Source organism: Brachycentrus maculatus, unplaced genomic scaffold (genome assembly GCF_059751285.1).
Source record: "Brachycentrus maculatus isolate JH-2025_06_01 unplaced genomic scaffold, ASM5975128v1 h1tg000153l, whole genome shotgun sequence".
In the NCBI taxonomy this organism is placed as follows: domain Eukaryota; kingdom Metazoa; phylum Arthropoda; class Insecta; order Trichoptera; family Brachycentridae; genus Brachycentrus; species Brachycentrus maculatus.
In genome coordinates, this window is record NW_028280906.1 from 1,638,941 (window position 1) to 1,662,639 (window position 23,699).

The window sequence follows — 23,699 nt, forward strand, 5'->3', positions numbered from 1 at the left end:
ACATGTTCACTGTTTGTCGGGAGTACTTCTAAAACTGCTGACAAAGCGCTTGAAGTTAATATGGAGGCGGGTGTTGACGACGTATTTCCAAATCCTCCCGTTAACATTAAAAGTACATTAATATTAGAGTACATTAATATAATATGAAGCAGTTCCTATCAAAGCAGCATAGTGCAATTATTAGTGGAATTAATCAGGACTTGATAAATAAACGAGAACTATATTTGATATCTGACCAATAGGACATTTCAAATAGCTGGATATATGTATCTTAAATGAGCTTTTGCTGAAAGCAGGCGGCATGTTAGTACAAACTGTTAGACAAGTACCGCGCTAAATCATACTTCAGTCATTAGATAAAGATCTTCACAATTATTTTTATCGTTTTGTGTTATAACTAGTCAAGCAATTACTAACACAATAAGTTTAAAAAATAATATCCATCACTACGATATAATTTAAATACGTTAAAAAAAACATCTATACAATATATTCCATATATCGTAGTGAAGGGACAAGTTCACGTATTCAGAATTCATTGTTAAATTTGTCTTTGCAACGAAAATTGCATTAACAAAATATATGAGGCTGCTCCCTTATAATCCCCTTAATCACGGCATCCTACCTTCATCTACATTCTCTAGTAATCGACCTGTTTGTCAAAAGCCGATAGTGAACGCAGTCGCCGTCTGTTATGTTCAACAAACTTTTCAATGAAATCTACATCCGTTTTTACCAGTGCAATTTTTCATGAAATGTTTCTAGTATAGGTTGATTCAACATGATTTGATTTGACTTACTTCACTTGATACACGACTTTACATGTAATGTAATAGAGCTTATGTTAACCTTTTAATTATTTATATTTAAAATTTGACTAGTTGAATCATGAATAATTAATCCATTTTTTGTAGTCACCCAGTGATAGGAAAAACTCTTTTTGTCGCTGTGATAATTTATTAACACTTTCTCAATTACTGGTCAATATTCGAAGAAAAATATATATTTTGTTTTCTCAATACATCGAATACTGACAGACAACTATGGAATGACAGGTCAAATACGCATATGAAATAATTTTACTACGGAAGTGTCAGTCGTACAGAGTCCGTTTTAAGAATCGTTCATCAAAGGCACAAAGAATACTATAAAGGAACGAGAAACAAATTTAGACTTACTATTTATTTGGAATAACATACGAAAGAGAATTTTATGCATTGATGACGCTCGATTATTTGACGCATGTGAAAAAAAATTGTTACATTATTTTGGGATAAAAAATATTCCTTGAAATTTCACAAAACAACATTCGCTAAAATGGTACATTTTTAACATAAAATTAAGTTTTCGCAAAAGAAAAGAAAAACAATGTTTATCACAATTTTCATTATTATGGTAGATGATGGTAATCTGGTGGAGGATGCCTCATAGAGTCAGTGGATATTTAAAAATAGCAAGCACACTACCAATACGAAGTATTCTCCATCAGAATAAATAAAAGTTAACAATGTTTTTGCAAATTAGTTGGACTTACATTTCATAAAAATTTAGTAGAACCTCGATTATACGAATCAAGTACTAACCGGATGTGAGATGTTAGTGGAGAATGCCTGCTGGAGGTCCTTCTATAAAGTTAGGGTACATGTTATAATTGCATGCACGCTACCAGTATAGAGTATTCCTCTAACAGAATATGTTCCTATACATTGGTTAGACTATACACAGATATTACCAAAGTTGAGTAGAACCTCGCTTATACGGTTTAAAAATTAACCGTATGTAAGATGTTAGAGGGGATTGTTCGCTTGAAATCTTTCCATTAAGTTAGTATATATAATTTGTACATGATTAAACACGTGTGTCTATTAACCTGCCCGGGAGTGGGTTTATGCGGACAAAACTGTATCTGGGGAGTAAGTTTTTTTAAAACTTTTTATACGATAACTCTATGCTATAAAGAACATATTTTCTTGAATAAAATAAACAGTAAACATGATTTGTATAAATATTTTCAATGTTTCAATATTTTTTATATATATCATGTTTTGAAAAAAATCATGTTTTGAATCGCCCGTTCATGTACAGCCTAACTCCCGGACAGGTTAAGTTAGGTTACATGTTATAATAGAATCACGCTACCAATCATTTTTACATGGTTGAACATATCGTAGTCGTACAGGAAAAAGTGACCAACCGACAGAACGTAAAATGTTCAGGATTCAAATCACTTTTGCTTGGCAAGAAACTAAACATCAATGCAGTTAGTCATTTTTAACAAGTCAATATATTATACTCACAAGTTTAAAATCCTTTGGGATTTTTTCAGGGCAATATTAAGCTAGTAAAATATCAAATAGTCAATGATCACGTTTTTGTAAGAAACGCACATTGTCACTTTCTCCTGTAGGACTACGATATATTTTACAAAAATTGAGTAGAACCTCGTTTAAGTGCTAAGAGCATTAATTACTAACTGGATGTGAGATGTTAGTGACGATTGTCTTCTGGAGGTCGTTCTATAAAGTTAGGGTGCATGTTCTAATAGCATGCACGCTATCAATGTAGAAAATCCCTCCATCAGAGTTTATTCTTACACACTGGTTAAACAAACACTCATTTTTCATAGCTCCAAAACTGTTCAACTTATTCCACAAAGACTATTTGTTATATGTTAATTCCCTAAGTTTGTGTAAATTTAAAAATATGCTTAGATTATTTATAGAAGAGACAGATTTAAGCTCATTTTTCTTGTAGTACATGCTCGCTAGCTTTTTACTTTTTAAGTTTTTAATTTTAATTTAAAAAAATGTTTTCTGAGAGTCAAGTATTTTTATTATTATTTTATATTAACAGTTTATTCCAGTTCTACATATAAAACCTATACCCTTATACCCTTTACTATGACTAATTATATTGTATACCCATACACAGTCCATGCCTTTGTGGGATCTTTTTTTGTATTAATTTTTATATTTTATTCATATTTTTTTGCATTTGAAATAATGTTACGTAATGCAAAAGAATTTAAAACAAAGAAAAAAAACGCATTACAAAAATACAGTAGAAATCCTCCAGTATACGGATTGAGTCGAACCAGATGTAAAGTGTTAGTGGAGATTTCCTGCTGGAGGTCCTTCCATAAAGTTAGGGTACATGTGATAATTTCATGCACGCTACCAGTATAGAGTATTCCTCTATCAGATTTTTTTTACATTGGCTAGCCATTCGTATTACCAAAATTTTGCTACAGTATGTTAGATGTTAGTGGAGATCGTATGCTGAAGGTCGTTCTTACATGTTAGGGCACATGTTATAATTGCATGCACATTATCAGTATATTATTGTTCATTGGTTAGACATACACGCACACGCACACGCACACGCACACGCACACGCACACGCACACGCGCACACACACACACACACACATACATACATACACACAACCACACACACACATATATATATATATATATATATATATATATATATATATATATATATATATATATATATATATATATATATATATATATATATAACCATATGAATATTCATTACAATACCACATAGAATCATTTTGATGAAAAATATAAATAAAAATTCTAATTACGCAGGCGCAAACATTGTTTCGTCTATTTGATTTAGAAAATTTAAAAAAATAAAATTTATCCGTGAAAAATGATCCCGGAATGAATAAAAAATCTCTTTATATATATATATATATATATAATATATATATATATATATATATATATATATATACGAATTATATATATATATATTAGATACGATTGATAGATTGATATATGATTGATAGATGTTAGTGGAGACTGCCTGCTAGAGGTCATTCCATAAAGTTAGGATACATGTTACAATTACACGTACACTATCGATATAGAGTATTCCTCAATCAGACTTTTTTTTCATTAGTTAGACATACATATTATAAGCACAGAGAAGAACCTCGATTAAACGCATTAGGGGTAAGTCGAATGTTTGATGTTGGTGGAGATCATATGCTGGAGGGTCGATCCACACAGAAAGGGTACATGATATAACTGCATGTCCACTCTCCATATGGAGTGATCCTCCGACAGAATTATTATAGTGATGAAATTGTCCAGAAGAAACCATTCTACCACATACATACAATGTATATACAGGTACATGCAATATGTGATGTAATATGAAATATGAAAATGATCACTCCATGAATATCATATTTTGTCGAAGTGGTAATCGATATTTAACCATATACAGCTTAATTGATCGTTTTATCAAAAGGTATTAAAACTTTTTTAATGTTTACTTTTTCAAAAAAAAAAAAAACTTTTGTGTAACCACTTATTCAGTTTTATTTCAATACACACGACTGTAATACACACGATTAATACACATGAAAACAATTGCAGTTTTCGAAACTAGTCGTGTGTAGTGAAAGAAAACTGAATATGTGTTATTGATATGAGTGTTTAATTTTTTTTATATGATCAATATGTCATTCCACAAAGTTGATGTCGTGTCAAATAATATATAAAAATGTTTGTAAGAAGTTTGTTTTCATTACTTGTTTCTAAAGAGTAGTTTTAGAAGGCATTGATTTCTTGATGTTTGGTGATGATAGAGATTGTCTAATGGACATCGAACCATACATATCGGGTACATGTTATAAATGCATATGCACTCCCTAAATGGAGTGATCAGAATGAAAGATATCGACCAAGTTTTACTTCTTCCGAATATTACTAATGTCTTTAGGTGATGATCGAATTTCGTATTATCTTTCAAATCGATCAAAATAGGCAAGTGATACTGATATTTGTACCTTTTATAGCTGTTTGAAATGAGTTGGCAGTGCGTATAAAAATATAAATAAGAAATTTAAGACACGAAGTATTATTGATGGCAGTATGAATGATAAGGTAATTTAAAAAAAAAGTAATAAAAAGGAAAGCGCATGGGGAGTCGAATCAGGTAAGAAATTTAGGGCAGAAATGGAGAAGATCTAAGAAAGGAAGGTAAGTTGAAGGTTATCAGGAAAGGTGTAGGAGAGCAATGCACCCCAGAAATGCAGAAAAGGAATTAAGAAAGAATGCCGTGGTATGGTTTATTTCAAGACCATAATCAGAAATGTATACTATTTTTTTAATTGCCTTCACCCGTCCCGGCGATTTTGGTACGTAAAGTTCTAATATTTTGATACTTTTAGACAAGATTTTTAATTTTCTTTCACCATTCGGCCATCCGTTGGAGACTGGTCCATAAGGACAGAGTACTTTAATTGCATATGCAGTACCAATGCTCCATAAGATGATACAATTCTTGAAGGCATGGATTCATCGCTCTCGTAGGATTTAAAAAATTATCAAACTATATAATAAACACAAAAATTTGACAATTTAGTAAATCCTGCTAGTCAGACGAAGTCGCGAGAAGTAAAAAATAGCTACAAGCTTATTAAATGACCAGTCACAATAGAATCCTGGAAATCAAATAGCATCTATATGTAGTTTTTGGTTATTTGAGTTTTATTTAACTTAATTTACCGTTGAAAACACATATTCACCACTCGCTCACTCCTCTCAAGATTTTATTAGGTAAAACCTGAAAGTTTTTTCTCCATTTAAATGTTTTTAAGATATTTAAAAAAAATTGTTAAACAATACCTTTTCTTCAAAATGCAAAAACAACACTTTCTGCCGTGTACCGGGTAGATATAAAGTTAAAAATATGCCTCTTTTGGTGGGATATAGTACATTTTCAGGGCATTCCGAAAACATGCACAACTGAAAATTGTCGATTTTTAATTTATGACGTTCTTGAAAGGAGTGAGCGCACTGTGTTCTACTTACATTGAAAAATATACTGTCTTTAAGAATAAAAAATGTTTTGATGGCTTTCTTTATTTTTTTTTGTAGATTACTAGACGTTTTTTGATTTCAGAGATTCAATTGTTTTGTTTTACGAGTACATTGTATATACATAGTATGTAATGTATGTATTTTTAACCCTCATAAATTGAGTGAAATGTTCTTGTTTCTTCAGTCCTGGTAGGCACTATTCCGTAACATCTCGTCGTTGAAGATGATGACCTGATGGAGGTCACTCTGTATGAACAGGGTCCATTTGATTTATCACATGGGATCTGCCAATATAGAGGGAGCCTCCATCAGAATAACAATCATGATTCGTTCATTGCCGATCAATTCATGTTCCCTTTCCTCGGATTGTTCTCTTATTGATGTTGTGGATGGTTGGTGGATGACGTGAATAAGTCAGTGATGAATGTCTGTTGAGGGATTGCTCCATAGGAACAGGGTACATGATCAAATCGCATGGGCTCCATCCATATGGAGTAATCCACAAACAGAATGTCCCTTTTGTAACTCCAACCTAAAAGTTCCTCGACGTTTTCATTTCAGCTTGTTCCAGTGAACTCGAGGCAACATGTTAAGGATATAGTATTACAGTCACGCCAAACGCCAGGTAATACATGTTCACATATAGCAGCGGTCGGGGAACCGGGGTAAATTACCCCAAATGGGGTTAAAATGTTTTTTTTTGGGGTAGTAAGGAAAATTTTCTAGGTTGCTATTTCATTAACGTGTTAGTATTTTTACAAATTTAAACAATTCAGAAATCGGTTAAACGCTGCTGCTATTCAAATTGCTCTAAAATCAAAAAATCCCAATTTTAAAATGATTGTATCAAACATGAAGCAACATGAAAACCTGAATTTTCGTTTGATCCAATTTGAGAATTTAATTTTGTTTGTGTATTACATACTTACTATTTTCGTGTAACTTTTTTTCTTTGTCGTGAAAATTAATTCAATAAATAAGTTTAATTTTAAATGTACATCATTGATTGCCTTCTTTTCGAAATGGGGGGGGGGGGGGCGGGTAATATCGCAAAAATATGTTGAGGCAATGGTTAAAAAAGTTCCCTGACCGCTGACATATAGCGATGCTTTCAAAGGTGGGAATCATAAATGAACAGATAACAAATTGAAAATATTTCAAACAAGTGTGAGCCAGCATTTGAGTGGAGGCGATGTGATGATTTCTACGAAGTCCCATGATGAATGGAGGTTGAGGAATGCTCCGGAACTACAGGGTCCATTGATAAAAACATGGCATAATGTAATTTGGGAGTAGCCCTCGAACCTCACGAGTCTCTGGCACCGGTCTCAGGTGGTATCTCCATGTAAAACTGAAATCAATCAAAGTACAGAAGAGACTACTCAACATTTTATGAAATATTGAACAGACGTAGGGTAAATTTAAATTTAAAAGCTTTCAATATTCACAGTAAAATCACAGTAAAATCAGGATACAATTTCATATTGTTTAACATTTTCAATAAATTTCGCAACATAGTTTAAAAAATTGCTTAGCAAGAGCAGATCTGTCAGAAAGCCTAGATTCTGCTGTATTAGATGCGGTGGGACAGCTTTCAATATATACGTAGGGCAAAGGCCCTCAGTTACAGGCAATTTAAGGAGCTTGCTTCAATCAACGATAATTTAGGTACAACCGAACCATCATTTTTATTGATATAAGTATATATTTTGTATATTAAAAGCGTTGATAACTTTGTGGTATGGTAATATAACACTCTCCTTATCATTCATCGTTTACTTTGTTTTAAATTATAATTTTCATTTTATTTTTTTATTTGATTGCCGTGATTTAGTTTATTATTTGATGTGTAATTAATGTTTTCATTTTATTATTTCTGATTTTTTAACGTAATGTGATTTAAAATATATTTTTTAAATAAACACTTGTATATTACCACTACTTGAGTTTTATTTCATTACACACGACTAGTTTGGAAAACTACAGTTGTTTTCATCGATAGGTGTTTACAGTTTTTGTGATTTTTGTGATTTGCATTTAATGAGATAAAACTTAATAAGTGGTACAATACAAGTGTTCAATTACTTAAAACGACATAAAATTACATTTTGACTGTTAACATAAACTGTAAAGAAATAAATTCGTGCGAAATTGTACGTAAATCATGAATCAACCAAAAAAGCAAATACTTGAAAGGTAAATTTTCTGAAATCTTACATGATTTCAGATAGTTTACCTTTAACAAAACATAACGGAAGGCGGTTACATTCGCTGTGGGTTTTTTCACGAATACATGTTTTTTGACCACCGGAAATGTACAATTTTAATTGGATAAGGATTGGAAGCAGGGGGTGAGAATTGGCTTTTTTACAAATGGATATTTCGTCACAAGGTCAATTTGTAAGGGCGCTTGTGCACAACACGGAATTTTACTGTCCGGCACACCGTTTTTTTTTCAAATTAAAGCGACAACGACAGTTTAACGTGATCGAATTCACGCGCACCGTGATCGCTCACCGATCCGAAGAAAGACAGACTGAGCACAAGCCAATCATCCGTTTTATCATGCTAACATCGTAAAATTCTGTGTAGTGCACAAGCGCTTTAACAGTAATTGTGAATACGCTCATTGCTGCATTGGTGTCCGCTGAACGATGTCGCCAAGTCCACGCCCAGATTCGTGAAGATTTACAGTCGAAAGGAATGCTCTGGAATTACAGGGTCCATTGTTTAAAATACATGGTACCTGTAGGTTAAGAGTATCCATAGCGACTAGTGCTCTCCGCTTTTTGGTCCTTCTTCTTTCCTCTTTGAATCTTATTATGTGTCGTAGTCAAATGGTAGGTACTGATGCTGAAAGCTAATCAACGAGAAGTTCAATATAAGGAGGTTACATTCAAAAGTGCCCAAGCCTGTTATGTCAAATCATAGTAATGTACCAATTACGGTATAAAGGGTTTACTAAATACCTTGTTTGCAAAATAAAATTTCAATGTTTTATAATAAAAAAATAATTCCTATTTTTTATAAGATGAGCTACATAAAGTAAGATATTACAGTTAAACTTACAATAAGAATATATATGAACTTGATCAGTACAGAAAATCAGTTCCTTTTATCGGTAATGTAATGGAAAAGGGGTATATCTGTCAAATATTTAATTTTCTAAGTTTGTTCCACAAAATGTCTAAAATAGTGTATTCCATAATCTGGCAAAAGGATAAAGCTCAAGTTGGAATACTTATTTAGTTTTATTGAGATACTTATGTACATTTAAAAATACATTAAAAAAATGAGTTATTGAATTTTACAAGTTTGTTTTTGCTCTCCTGTAAAATTTGGTCTGAGACAGGTATACCCCTTAGCCTTTACACTACCGATATGCTTTTTGTAAATTTTATAAAGTAGGTGGGTAAAGGCCATAATTTTTCGAAAATCGTATAAATAAATTACAAATTAAATTAATATTATAATGGTTGATCTCGATAGGATTCCCTAATTATTTTTTATTAATCTAAAAAACAAACTGAATGTGCCAAAAGTGGACAAAATAAAAATTGTGAAAGTAAGCCAAGTACAAAGTAAAATTGGATGATTGATTTAAAAAATATATAACATCTTCCTATAGGGTGATCAATTTTGCGCCACCCTGTATTTATTTTATTTAAATTGTACGCATTATCACAGTAATCAAAATATGAGTTTGCCATACATATATTTACTCATATTCATGCACATCACATAATAGTTACGTATAAATAAAAAATTAAATAAAAAATAAATACTTATAATAATATATTAATATAATATTTTCAATAATACTATTAATATTTTTTGTACTTGTATAATAAAATATCAACTATGTAATTTTTCCCACATGAATTTTATTTGACCAGTAGCCGGGTTTCATCGTAACCCACATCTTGTCTGATGATGTCGGTTACGGCGAAACCAGTCTGATGATGTTGGATACGACAAAACCCGGTCGCTGGTCACTAAAATAATGTGCAAAAATTACATACTTGTTATTTTATTATATAAAATGCAGTTCCACCGAGAAAAGTCTGTTCAATACTTAAATTTTGTTCTTGTAATTAAAATATATTGTGAAATGCTAAAAAAATTTGAATACGGAAAAAAATGTATGTCGATAAGATTTTAATCACTCGCTGATATCAAACATGCATTCAATGCACAGTTGCCATATCGCTCACTCCTTTCAAGAACGTCATAAATAAATAAAAACTTGATTTTTTAGGAGAACGTTTTTAAAGTTTAAAAATATAATATAATGTATTAAAAATAAATATCAAGCCACTTATTGAACTTTTTACTGTGCGACAGACTTTTTTTAGTTATAAAACCTGAAGGTTTTTTCTCCATTTGAAAAATATAAAGTGTATTTAAAAAAATAATTAAACAATACCTTTTCTTCAAAATGCAAATACAACACTTTCTGCCCTGTAGCGGGTAAATATTAAGTTAAAAACATGCCTCTTTTACTGGGATATAGTACATTTTCTGGGCATTCCGAAAACATGCACAGCTGATAATTGACGATTTTTGATTTATGACGTTCTTGAAGGGAGTCAGCGATATAACAAAAATATAATTATAAATTTAAAGATAAAATTCAGGATGTTATATTTTTGTTACATTTTAAAACATCGCGCTAAACTTTGGTTAAACGTGACGTAATGTTCTTGGAGCGGGAAGTATAAACCATAAGAATTCATATGAAGTCCGGCTGTTACGATTAACAATGATTTTATACGGACTGACCTTGGGATGTATGGGACACTGACCATATAACTTCCTATCTAGTAGCGGTTCAAGGTTGGATTCCCCTTTCGTGCAGTACTATGCATTCGCACTCGCACTTAGACCGGATTTATATTGACTCAGTCATTGACGTCACTACTTAAGGCGCTTGTGCACTACACGGAATTTTACTGTCCGGCAGTCCAGTTAGCATGATAAAACGGATGATTGGTTTGTGCTTTTGGCCGTTTTTCTTCGGATCGGTGCGTGATCACGGTGCGCGTAATTTCGATCACGCTAAACTGTCATAGTCGCTTTTATTAAAAAAAAAATAAAAACGATGCGGACGGAAAAATTCCACGTGCACGGTATTTCACTGTCCAGCAGTCAGTTTTTTAATTTTTTTAAAAATAAAAGTGACAGTTTAGCGTGATCGAATTCACGCGCACCGTGATCGCGCAACGATCGAGCGCACCGATCCGAATAAATACAAACAAAAGTACAAGCCAATCATCCGTTTTATCATGGCAACCGGACTGCCGGACAATAAAATTCCGTGTAGTGCACAAGCGCTCTTTGACAGTAGTTTTTTTCAAGTCGAGGTTTTTATTTCACGGTGTCCATACGCTATTTTATTTGTGTTGGCAATTAGTTATATTTTATATTTTTCCTTTAAACATGATTCTTACTTTTTGTTTTTATTTTTGTTTTATATACTTATGCCTATTCGCTGTACTTTTTATTATTTTTTATTTTACATTTCGCCCACTTTTTTCTTGTTTATTACATTCTTATCTGTTTTTGAGTATTGTTTCTCTACATTTCACCAATAGATGTCTCTGGTGAAGTTCTAGTGATTCAATAACAGTTTTTCTGAATTGGTTCATATACTTATATAGAATTTCCAAGAATTTGAGTAGTGTTGTTGTAATTCATGAGTAGAATGGTGAATGTTACACGTGTGTAAAGGGATCACTTAAACCACCCTAAGACGGTCGTCAACTCCGTGAATGCCCAGACTTCCATATTCTTCTTCATCTTTGATGAGATGTCAAAAAATAATATGAAAATCAACTCCTATAATTGGAGATTTGTGAACAAGTATTTGGACACATTCAAAATGTTGTAAATCAAATATGAACGTAGATTTTCACAACCACACTTATCATTTTTCATTTTTAAATCTTAAATTGAATTAAAACCGAAATAAACTAACGACTTTTTTTTAAAGATCTCATAACGTAATTCGGTTTTAGATTCATACCGAAAAAGTAACACACTTTTAGTGAAAAAGTTCACAATTAGTCGAACTTCTAGTTGCATACCAACATTAGTAGGAAAAAATTACATCTCTACATAGACGAAGAAGAATAAGGAAATCAGAGTATGGCTTACGCCTTGTCATAGGCTGGTTAAGTTATCACTTTACACACGTGCAACATTCACCATTCTACCCATGAACGACAACAACACTACTCAAATCTTTGAAACTCCCAGATATCATTAATCTCATGAGTTCACAACAGCCATCGATGTTACATTGAGAAAGTATTTGGAAAGTAAGTATAAGGACACACATTTAAAATGTTGTCAACATGTTCTTTACTATAACTTAGAAAATGTCTTATTTATTGTTTCGGCATTCACTTTGTGGTATGACATGATGAAATTGTAAAAGAAAAACACTTTTTTTTACCACTTGAGTTTATTTTGAGTTTCGAAAGCCATGCTTCCATTTTCAGGTCTAAATATAAAAAAAACATAAGTTTACATTTAGACCTGAAGATGGAAACATAGCTTCTGAAACTAGTCGTCATAATAAATAGAACTCAAGTGGTAAAAAAAAAGCTTTTTTCTTTTACAATTTTAGAGAAATGTCTATTTTTCGACAATGTTTTATTAATATGGTGTTGTTTTCTTGGTACTTAGGGTCAAAAGTAGTTAAAATCTGTTTATTATAAAGGAATCCTTTAAAAGTGCTAAATATGAAGAATCAAGCCTGTTTGCTCTACTTCTCATTCGTGTCTTGGTTGACTAGCGCAACTAGAATAACGAAATTTGAGACGTAAATTGTCGCTTCCTTTCCACGATGATTGAATTTCGCGACTCGACATTCCTTAATCTGTTTCCTCCGAGTGAAGACGTTATTAATTTACTGTTTTTATGACGGAAATGTTTTTCGAACGGCATCCAATACGACTTCAATCATCAGCGCCGTATTAGTGTCGAGACATCTTATTTGGCCATTACGTTTTGCAATTGGCATCCCTCGGTTACTATTTTGCTCCCCTACTGAGAGCATGATTACACGAAGACAAATTTCCTACAAATTGGTTAGCAACTAAAAAATAATGACACATTTATGAAATCATCAAGTCCGCGGGAGGTTAACGATAAGACATTTTCACAATGACATTTCATTTATTGAATTACGTCAATAATTGAAGAAAGATTGCAAAAATTCAAACAGTAATTTTGTAATATTATCTATTTGTTTTGCTTTAACATTGTGGAAAAAATAATATGAAAAACAAACCCAGTTTTTGGATATATTTTTCATCGACTTTCAGAAGGGTTCAAATTCTGTAAACCTATTTTACAAGGCAGACGAAACCAACATATAGGAAATGTGAAAAGAAATATGAGTCACTGAACACGTAATAAACAAACGATTAATCGTGGACCCAACATTTCGAGTACCGGAATTTTGATCTCCCTCGAATGGCATGGGTACAGCAGAACAGAGCATAAACGATACAGGGTTGCTGCAACTTCTTGTTCTGGAGGTGGAGGAAAAGGAACAACTCTGATTGTGAGTGTGGAGCTGAGAAGACCATAAGACACATAGAGGACTCCCGGCTCAAAGGTATCGGTTTGAGCCGGCATCGCTTTGGGATTTTTTTCAATATTAAACTAGTAAGATTTCAAATAGTCAATAATCACGTTTTTGTAAAAAATGCTCTTGGTCACTCTCTTCTGTATAACTACGATATATTTATATATTTTGTTCTTTTATATAAAATTTGCTACTCTCTAGAACCTAGAGTCTAGATGCATGTGTTAAAAATCGAATAATATGTGTTTGATTTTGAAACTTTTACTATCACAATTAATATTAACGCAAACGTAGTTATATGTAAAGTATGTAGATTTTTTTTTAGTTTTCATAACCTACTGAGTATTAATCAATAAATTAGTTTTCATCACATGTGTGAATTAATTAAAATTCAAACATTCCATTTATATTACATAAATTTTAAGTATCAATATTGAAATATCCCTCACATTTTCTGAGTTGGAACTTTATTTGTTGGAGGGATGAAAACGGAAAATGTCAGGTTCTCTCGTCCGCTTTGTACGCGCTTCCCACGAATAGAACAAACTCTAAACAAGGTTCCTATATTTATCGTTCATCAAAATTGGTCAACGATGAATATGGGAATTATGTTCTACTCGACATTGTCAGAACTGCAATCGCGTGCATAGTATATAGTTAGCCAATATTAATATCATGGTACGAGTGTGTCCCAATTTTAATATAATTTGTCTTGGACTTGAGCTTTGTTCTTTCCCTTTTCCCCTTTTCCTTCCCCCAGCCCCTCTCCAGGTATTTATATTTAATAGATTTATATTATCCACTGACACTTCGTGATGGAATTGCATTTTTAATTTATTATTAGATTAAAACCAATATTTTTAGCTTTTCCACTTTTTTATTTGACCAGCGACCAGGTTTCGTCGTTACCGACATCATCAGACCAGTCTGATGATGTCGGTAACGACGAAACCCGGTCGCTGGTCAAATAAAAATGTGGAAAAGCTAAAAATATTGGTTTTAATCTAATAATAAATTATTTATATTTAATGACATTTGTGAAATATTGTAAACGGAATGGTAAAAATACTTGTTTTTTTGTTACTAAATATTGTAAATGTATTTATGTAACTGTTCTGTACAATGTCCAAAGAAATAAAATTAAAATTAAAGGACCACAAGTCTCTTTTTTAAATTATATAGTAATTACAATATACAACATTAACTGCTTGCGGTCGCGTTATAATTAGCCGATTTCATTGTTTTCGTAATCCCGTCTAAATGATATTTTAATATTCAATATATATTTGAGTGGGCGGGCTAGATATGTGTCCAGATGAGAAGATGACAGGTGATGAGGAAAAGTTTTGGAGTGGCGACCGAGAACTGGACGCAGAAACGTAGGCCGTCAACCAGCGAGATGGACAGACGACATCGCCAAATTAAAGTAGTGTTCGAGGAAGGCCCAAAACCGCAAGGAGTGACTGGCATTTAAAGGAGACCTTCACCCAGCAGTGGGTGGATGCGAGTTGAAGCCACACATATATTTAAGAACATTAAAAGTGAGGAAAATTTAATGACTTTAAATGTGATTTTTTTACAAAACCATAACAGAGACACATTAATTCTTGTGGTCGGCAGTTAAATGAGGAATCTGCTGTTAAGTTTTATGGGACCAGCATGGAACTTCAAATCTATGGGAAATGGCAAGCGCGTCAAATGAAAACATAAAATTTTAATGATTTATAGCCTTCACTTTAAGTTCCATTTGCAAAATTGCAAATGGAACAGGATACAGGATACACTTTTAAAATGTATTAAATCTTTTAACGTAAAACTTATATGCCTTAACCGCATAAGTAATTACATGCGGTTCCTTATATCGCTCACTCCTTTCAAGAACGTCATAAATCAAAAATCGTCAATTTTCAGTTGTGCATGTTTTCGGAATGCCCAGAAAATGTACTATATCCCAGCAAAAGCGGCATATTTTTTACTTAATATTTACCCGCTACAGGGCAGAAAGTGTTGTTTTGCATTTTGAAGAAAAGGTATTGTTTAATTATTTTTTAAAATATACAAAATATTTTTCAAATGGAGAAAAAACATTCAGGTTTTACCTTTAAAGATTTGTTGCACAGTAAAGAGTTCAATAAGTGTCGTGCTATTTATTTTTATCACATTGTATTTTATTTTTAAACTTTAAAAATGTTATCTCAAATAATCTTTTTTTTATTTATGACGTCCTTGAAAGGAAAGATATCAGATGACAAAATAGCTCGACGGGCGGGCCATATATGATATTACCCGGTAGTTGCCCATATATGCCTTAAAAACTGTCCAGCCAAACTTTCATGACACTTTAACTAGTAAAGTTTTCATAAGTGCTCTGAGATGTGTGAATATTTGGATGTTCCGGTTATCAATCGTGCTGTGGCATTGAAAACTGATTAGAGCTTGTCAATTGGACACTTTTGAAGATTTGCATAAATTGCATCGCAATGGTCTAGTCGAGACAGCACATACGTATTCACAAGGCGATTCTAAAGAAAGGTTTATTTTTATCGTTTTAAGTTGCCGCGGGTGACAAAAAAACATGCTAACTAATTTTTTTTACTTGATTTTAAAGCGACATGTCGATGTCTAAATGTTAAACTAAAGCTCCAAACAAAAATATAAAAATTGGCTAACAGAATAAATTATATCAACAACGTCATATATCAAAAAACTTGATTTTTCAGGAGAGCGTTTTTAAAGTTTAAAAATATAATAAAATGTATTAAAAATAAATATCAAAACACTTATTGAACTTTTTACTGTGCAACAGATCTTTTGAGGTAAAACCGGAATGTTTTTTCTCCATTTAAAAAATACATAGTACATTAAAAAATTAATTAAACAATACCTTTTCATAAAAATGCAAAAACAAAACTTTCTGCCATGTAGCGGGTGAATATTAAGTTAAAAACATGCCGGTTTTGCTGGGATATCGAAAACATGCACAACAAAAAAGGACAATTTTTGATTGAGCGATATGATATGAAAGGAGTGAGCGATATGTTAGTGACAATTTGAAAGTTTCTCTTCCTTTCTTCCCATGTTTTAATAATTGTTGATAACAGCCGGCTATATACGTCTTTTGTACGTAAATTGGCCTTTGCAGTTATTTTAATAAAATATGCTAACAGGGTAATTCTTATTCCTGTCCGTGCCAAATGGCGCATAGGATACCGCTTGAATCGATGCGGTGTTAAGAGGGTGTAATCAGAATGTCATTTTTTATAATTATTATTGCTTAAATCGATTGATAAACTATCTAAGAATATGTTTACGTAGTGACAGAGGAGAATTTTAAATATTTCCAATAATATAAAGCCGAAAGCAGACGAGCGGCAAGCCAGATATACGAGCGGTCGCTTTGTTATTGAAAACATTGAATCGTGTTTTCTCCAGTTTTTATTTATACGATTTTTTCAAAATTAGCGGACGTAATACCTGAAAAACTAAACGACTGAACTGAAGTTTTTTCTTCTTCAGAATTTACTTATTAACGATACATATTTTTTTATTTATTAAAAATGAATTTCCTGTCAAGGCTGAGATATCAAACGTTCAGAAACAGAACGCGATCGGCTGCGCTAGGGGCTAGACGTCTTTCCGCACTCAATTTTTGTTCTAGAATGTGTATTGGAATCTGACTTTTTTTTAATAATAAATATTGAAAAAATATTTATGTAATATTTTTGACTCCTTACTTTTTAATGACTCTTTTCTTTTCAAAACCATATATTTATTTCGAAAAATACTTTTTCAATACAAAAACGGTGTTTAAGGTAAACAATTCAATTACATGTTACTTGGGCTTCAAGAAAGTATGTTGCTATTTATCGCATGTCGGTCCTAAAAGTGACGATAATATCATTTCACGAGTTTGGTAAGGATTTTTCGCAATTGTCTTTAATGCTCTATGGAGATGTTATTACTGCTAAGACAGGAAGATTGCTGATAATACGTTGTATCCTCACTTCGGCAGGAAGCGATCTAGTAACCATGCGATATGCATGCATCACCATGCAGTACGCCATATACACCGGACAACATTCTAAATTAGCTAGCCAATGTACATAATGTACTCTATCCGAACAATCTCCACGACCAATGGATTTTTCTCATTATATGTTATAGGCTAATAAATTAATATAAATCACATGACTATCGGTACGATTCTTCTTGAAATCTGTAGATAAAGAAGGGAGATATGAAGGTTTAAACATTAGATATTTGAATAAAAAGAAAAACGAACATCGCTATACGTCATCAAATATTACGTCATCGGGTGTGTTATGGCTGTAATGGTAGTAGTGTGGATTCGTTTCTGTGACGCTATTCGTTGCCAACTTACGAAAACAACGTTTTTACGAAAGCGAATTTTGCAAAAGAAAATGATGAATGAAAATATTGATTATAGCGGTTGTTATAAACACAAACCGAATCTAATACAATCCTTTATAGGTTGAGTATGTTAAATTAGATATTCTTCCCGTCTGAAAATGATCCATTGCAAACACTGCCGAAGCCTTTCATTTAACCCTTATGCTATGAGACTTAAAACTACCTTAATTATTTGCAGCATGGTTACTTTGCTAGAAATACTGCGAAAGAAACATGAATAATTAAAAAGTAAAATGTGTTCGATACTTTATAAACACTCTGTGCCATCGTTAAAACAAATCGGTTTTTAAAATTTAATATCTCTCGGAGTTAAGGTAACTAAATGTTTGCAACGTTATAAATAAAAATGACTAGCAAGTAAATGCTGCTCGCTCAATGTCCACCTCTTTTATATGCCGGGCGCATAATACTGCCAATAAACGACATCCCGATTCAATTGACGATATCCAGTAATGAAAGGAATAGAGCAGGGATGAGTTATCAGCGAAAAAATATACATTATACGCAATATATAAAACATTGTATACATCAACTTTTTGCATATTTTTGATTTACCGTGATACGTAAAAATGTACATATCTGTTTGATATCACAGCTTTGCAGAACTCACTTTTCGCGGAAACAAAATTGGTAAGTTGTACTTCGTTTTTTTCGTTTATCTATACGTATTTTGTAACAATATTTTCTTTGTAATATTACAACTCATTGTAAGATATAAATGGCCATTTAATTCTCAATTTCAATGTAAAACTAATGGAAAAAAACATAATTTAAAGTTCCAAACGGAAGTTAACACTATCTACATAGTATAGATAAAAATTACATTACATATTGACATCTCAACAAAGATGAACAAGAATATAAGTATTTACTGGGGTTATAACCTGTAACATTCACCATTCTACCCGTGATTGACAACCACACTCATGACGCTTTATATGTGAGTTCGTGGAAGCCATCAATAGTTGGTTTGAGAAAGGTTTATTAAGAGAGACCCTTTTATTTAGATATATGCAAGATCTTAACCGCATTATTTTACATACTGAAATAGTAGTAGTAGTTGAGTAGTATGGTTGTCAATCATGAATAGAATGGTGAATGTTTAGTGTTAATTGATCACTTAACCAGCCTATTACAAGTCATAAGCCCTGTAAATACCCAAACTTCCATATGCTTGATATGTGCTGAAATGCCAAAATGTAAAATAACTCCTAAGCGAGAAGCCCAGATTTAAATTGACTTCTAGATTATTTTCTTTTTAAACTCAGGAAAATTAAGTCCCGAAAAAAATAAATGTGTATTTTTTTACCGAATAGAAGTAATGTCAAAATTATCTTCATTACGAAAAGAAAACGTGAATTTCCGTATGCAATCCCAACCTTGTGATTTTATATTATTTCGAGAAATAAAAATACTTTGTGTTCTGATCCACTCACATTTTTATTAACCAACTAGTTTTGGCAACAACCTGTTGCCCTCTTCAGGGTTTCATTTGATTTTATTTTATACGGAAGTTAAATTTAAAGTTTCATTTGATTTTATTTTATACGGAAGTTAAATTTAAAGTTGTGTACAAAAATTGAACTTTATATGTGAACTTCAATTTCTAATAACCTCGACATTTCGCTCACTCCTTTCAACAACGTCATATATAAAAAACTTGCTTTTTTAGGAGATCGTTTTTAAAGTTTAAAAAAAAATGAAAAGTATTAAAAATAAATATCAAGCCACTTATTGAACTTTTTACTGTGCAACAGATGTTTTTAGGTAAAACCTGAAGGTTTTTTCTCCATTTGAAAAATATTTAGTATATTTAAAAAAATAATTAAACAATACCTTTTCTTCAAAATGCAAAAACAACACTTTCTGCCCTGTAGCGGGTAAATATTAAGTTTAAAGTATGCCTCTTTTGCTGGGATGTAGTACATTTTCTGGGCATTCCGAAAACACGTATAACTGAAAATTGACGATTTTTGATTTATGACGTTCTTGATAGGAGTGAGCGATATATCAAAAAACTTGATTTTTCAGGAGATCGTTTTTTAAGTTGAAAAATATAATGAAAAGTATTAAAAATAAATATCAAGCCACTTATTGAACTTTTTACTGTGCAACACATCATTTTAGGTAAAACCTGAAGGTTTTTTCCCCATTCGCATAATATTTAGTACATTTAAAAAATAATTAAACAGTACCTTTTCTTCAAAATGCAAAAACAACACTTTCTGCCCTGTAGCGGGTAAATGTTAAGTAAAAAAATGCCGCTTTTTCTGGGATGTAGTACATTTTCTGGGTATTCCGAAAACATGCACAACTGAAAATTGACGATTTTTGATATATGACGTTTTTGAAAGGAGTGAGCGATTTGTAAAGCAATTGATCAATTGTATTATACGGTCGAAGAAACCAAGAAATATCCCTTTTTACCAACATAATCAAAGTAACAAATATTTAAATTTAATTAATATTTAAAGTACCGCACGCAGTTAAAACATGACCTCTCGTATGAAATCGATGCCCAATAGGAATCTCTTACAGACATGCAATTTCTATGCAATATTCAAATATAATACTTATACATATGGGGGGAGATATCGAAGCCATTTATGATTTTGGAGACATGTCTCGTGTTACCAAGTATTTTTTTAACCTCAAGGGACTCGCACACCTTGAGATATTGCATTAAACGTTGTGTAATACATTCTGACCGCCTCAATAGTGTAATGGTCAGCACGCTTGGCTACCGTTCTGGAGGTCCCACGTTCAATTCGCAGGGGGAATCAAATAAATAAAAGTTATTTTTCCACTACAATATTTATTCAATATTACCCTGGACTGGTACCTGAAAAGGAGGGCTGATCACCTTTCCTTCGCGTATTAACGATCAAGATAACACTGCGTTTAAATGATGCAGTGCCCTATGCACTATTGGAGTGCGGATAAGAGTTGTAGAAGATAGTACATTCTCGTTTTGTCCCAAAAAAACGCGCTTAGAGTGTCAGAAATGAAGACTCTAAGAAGCATATCTGGCAACAGTCCACGAGACAAAATAAGGAACGCCAGGATAAGGGAAATATGCGAGATCGAAGATGTCGTTAGGTGGGGAAAGCAACGAAGGAGACAATGGTTTGCGCAAGTAAGGAAAACGGAACCATCCAGACTCCCCCACATTGCGCTGTACAGCCAAGCACAAGGTAGACGACTCCTGGGCAGACAACCAAAGAGATGTATCGACCGCTGGGAATTGGCATTGCAGGAGGCTAATCCCTCTTAAAAGCAGCCCACAAGTCCCTACACCAAGTAGAAGAAGATAAAGAAGAAGAAGTCTCGTGTTACTGATTATTTTTTAACCTCTAGAGACTCGCACATCTTGACGTATTGGATTAAATGCTGTGTAATACATTTTTTCTTTTCGTAAATTATGCAAGATTTTTTATTATATTAACAACATATCTCACTATTAATATACTAAGGCAGCTTGTGCAGTACACGGAATTTACCGTCCGGCAGTCCGGTTTTGAAAAATAAAAGCGGCTACAACAGTTTATCGTGGTCGAATTTACGCGCAACGGACCCCAAAATCAAAAACGTCAATTCATTTATTTTACCCAGAAAGTGACAATTAGGTCGGTCAGCTTTATTTAATTGTTTTTTATTTTACCCAGAAAGTGGACGATTTGACCGATTAGCCTTATTTAATACCCACAGTTAATGCAAAATAACCACGTTTATTAACTTCACCTAGAAAGTGGACGATTTGATCGATTAGCCCTATTAAATACTCATAGTTAATACAAAATAACCCCATTTATTAACTTCACCCAGAAATTGGACGATTTGATCGATTAGCCTTATTAAATACCCATAGTTAATACAAAATAACCACGTTTATTAACTTCACCCAGAAAGTGGACAATTTTATCGATTAGCCTTATTAAATACCCATAGTCAATACAAAAAACCCCATTTATTACCTTCACCCAGAAAGTGGACGATTTGATCGATTAGCCCTATTAAATACCCATAGTTAATACAAAATAACCCCATTTATTAACTTCACCTAGAAAGTGGACGATTTGTTCGATTAGCCTTGTTAAATACCCATAGTTAATACAAAATAACCCCATTTATTAACTTCACCCAGAAAGTGGACGATTTGATCGATTAGCTTGATTAAATACCCATAATTAATACAAAATAACCCCATTTATAAACTTTACCCATAAAATGAACGATTAAGTCGATTAGCCTTATTACATTTCCTTTAATCAATACTTAATAAACCTGCTTCATAAACTTTATCCAGAACGTGAATGTTCATATAAGGACCATCACACTACGATACGATGTGTGCTGGAGAGTCGAGACACAGTAGGCGCCCCTGATTAGTCGCCTGTTACCATAATAAAGTAACAGCATCAGGAAGAGACTGTACTTCTACCAAAATCCATTTTCATAACGACCTCAAGATACAATATAGCCGAGCGCAGGCGCTAAGGTGAAAGGGTTCTGGATTCGATTCTCGGCAGACATGTACACGGTATGGTGTATATACGTAGTACAGTGTCTGTCTGGAGCGAACACAAAGTAGGGAAGGATTTTCCTAGGCATAATTCGCAAAACACAGGAGAATAACAAATAAGCATTTCATTATCATAAATTCGCATAAACAGCTCGTTTTTAATGTAAATATGCATTTTTGAAAAATATCCTGTGGAAGAAATATTTTTTACACATAATGCTGTTGGAAAAAAAATAGTTACATAAAATAACAAATGTTCAAAAGATGATTCCCCGGATAAATATTTATTTTCCAGAACAATCAGCTCCGAAACGCAAAAATAAAGTGATGTGACGCTTACCTAATATACAGCACATGGGGCAGCCGGCCGGTAGGTGGATCTGTGGATCTGTGGATCTGCGGGTCTGTGGATCTGTCAGCCGATCTTCAAAGCGCGCAAAGCCGAAATTTCCCATTTATTTTTGATGATAGAGATGATAACCGACGGCGGTTGATTTATTTATGCGCGGAAACGTACGGAAAGAGGCGGCGCGGTCCAAGATCCATACTTTCGCGTAAATTCGCGCATCCGGCGTAAACAAATATCGCATCGGGAACGGTCGCAGTGCACGCGCGGTTATTACGTCGCGGGATTCGAGAGTGCGGATACTTGGCGCAATTACGAGCGGCTCGCCGCTGGGGTCGGGTGATCAATAATACAGCGGCGCGCGGCTAGCTCGCTCGGGCCGCGGGGGACGTGCATCTCGGCGGACGGCGCGCTCGGCTTTGGCGCAGTGTCGGCGTGTGGCCGCGCGGGCGGGCGCATGCGCGGCGCCGGCTCGCGGGCGCCTCTCCTCGCCACCTTGCACCTTGAGACGAACCCCCCGATAACGTCGAGACACGTACCGCCTAATATGAGGGAAAGTTGTACAAGATAAATCGAGCATGCGATATGTGCAATGTAATGCTTAATCAAATAGACATCATTAATGTTTTTTGGGTAATATATCCTAAATTAAACAAGGTTATTGGATTGAACCTCCAGCGGGCGCGTTTAGAATTTTCCCTAGACCGGGCGCGTGTCATAAATTTTATGTCATCAATTTTTTCGTATTTAAATGGGTTTTTCTTAATATAAATGTTATGAAATTGCTGTAATGTAATAAAAAATTATAAATTTACTTGAAAATCCCCTTGCTTTTTGCAGAAATAAAGCGCTTGTCCACTACACGGAATTACACGGAATTTTACCGTCCGGCACGTCAGTTAGCGTTTTGAAACGATGCATAGTTTGTAAAATGACCGA

The 23,699-nt window shown here is 33.3% G+C and overlaps 1 protein-coding gene across 1 annotated transcript in view; it reads right to left on the reverse strand.

Annotated features, from left to right (window-relative positions):
• The window catches only part of LOC148308691 (uncharacterized), a 218,862-nt gene extending 195,675 nt beyond the window's left edge, over window positions 1–23,187 (reverse strand). Inside the window, exon 1 of the mRNA XM_088261313.1 lies at window positions 22,755–23,187. The gene's annotated coding sequence lies outside the window, so the exon portion shown is untranslated. The remainder of the gene's footprint in view (window positions 1–22,754) is intronic.
• Between the last annotated feature and the right edge of the window lie 512 nt (window positions 23,188–23,699).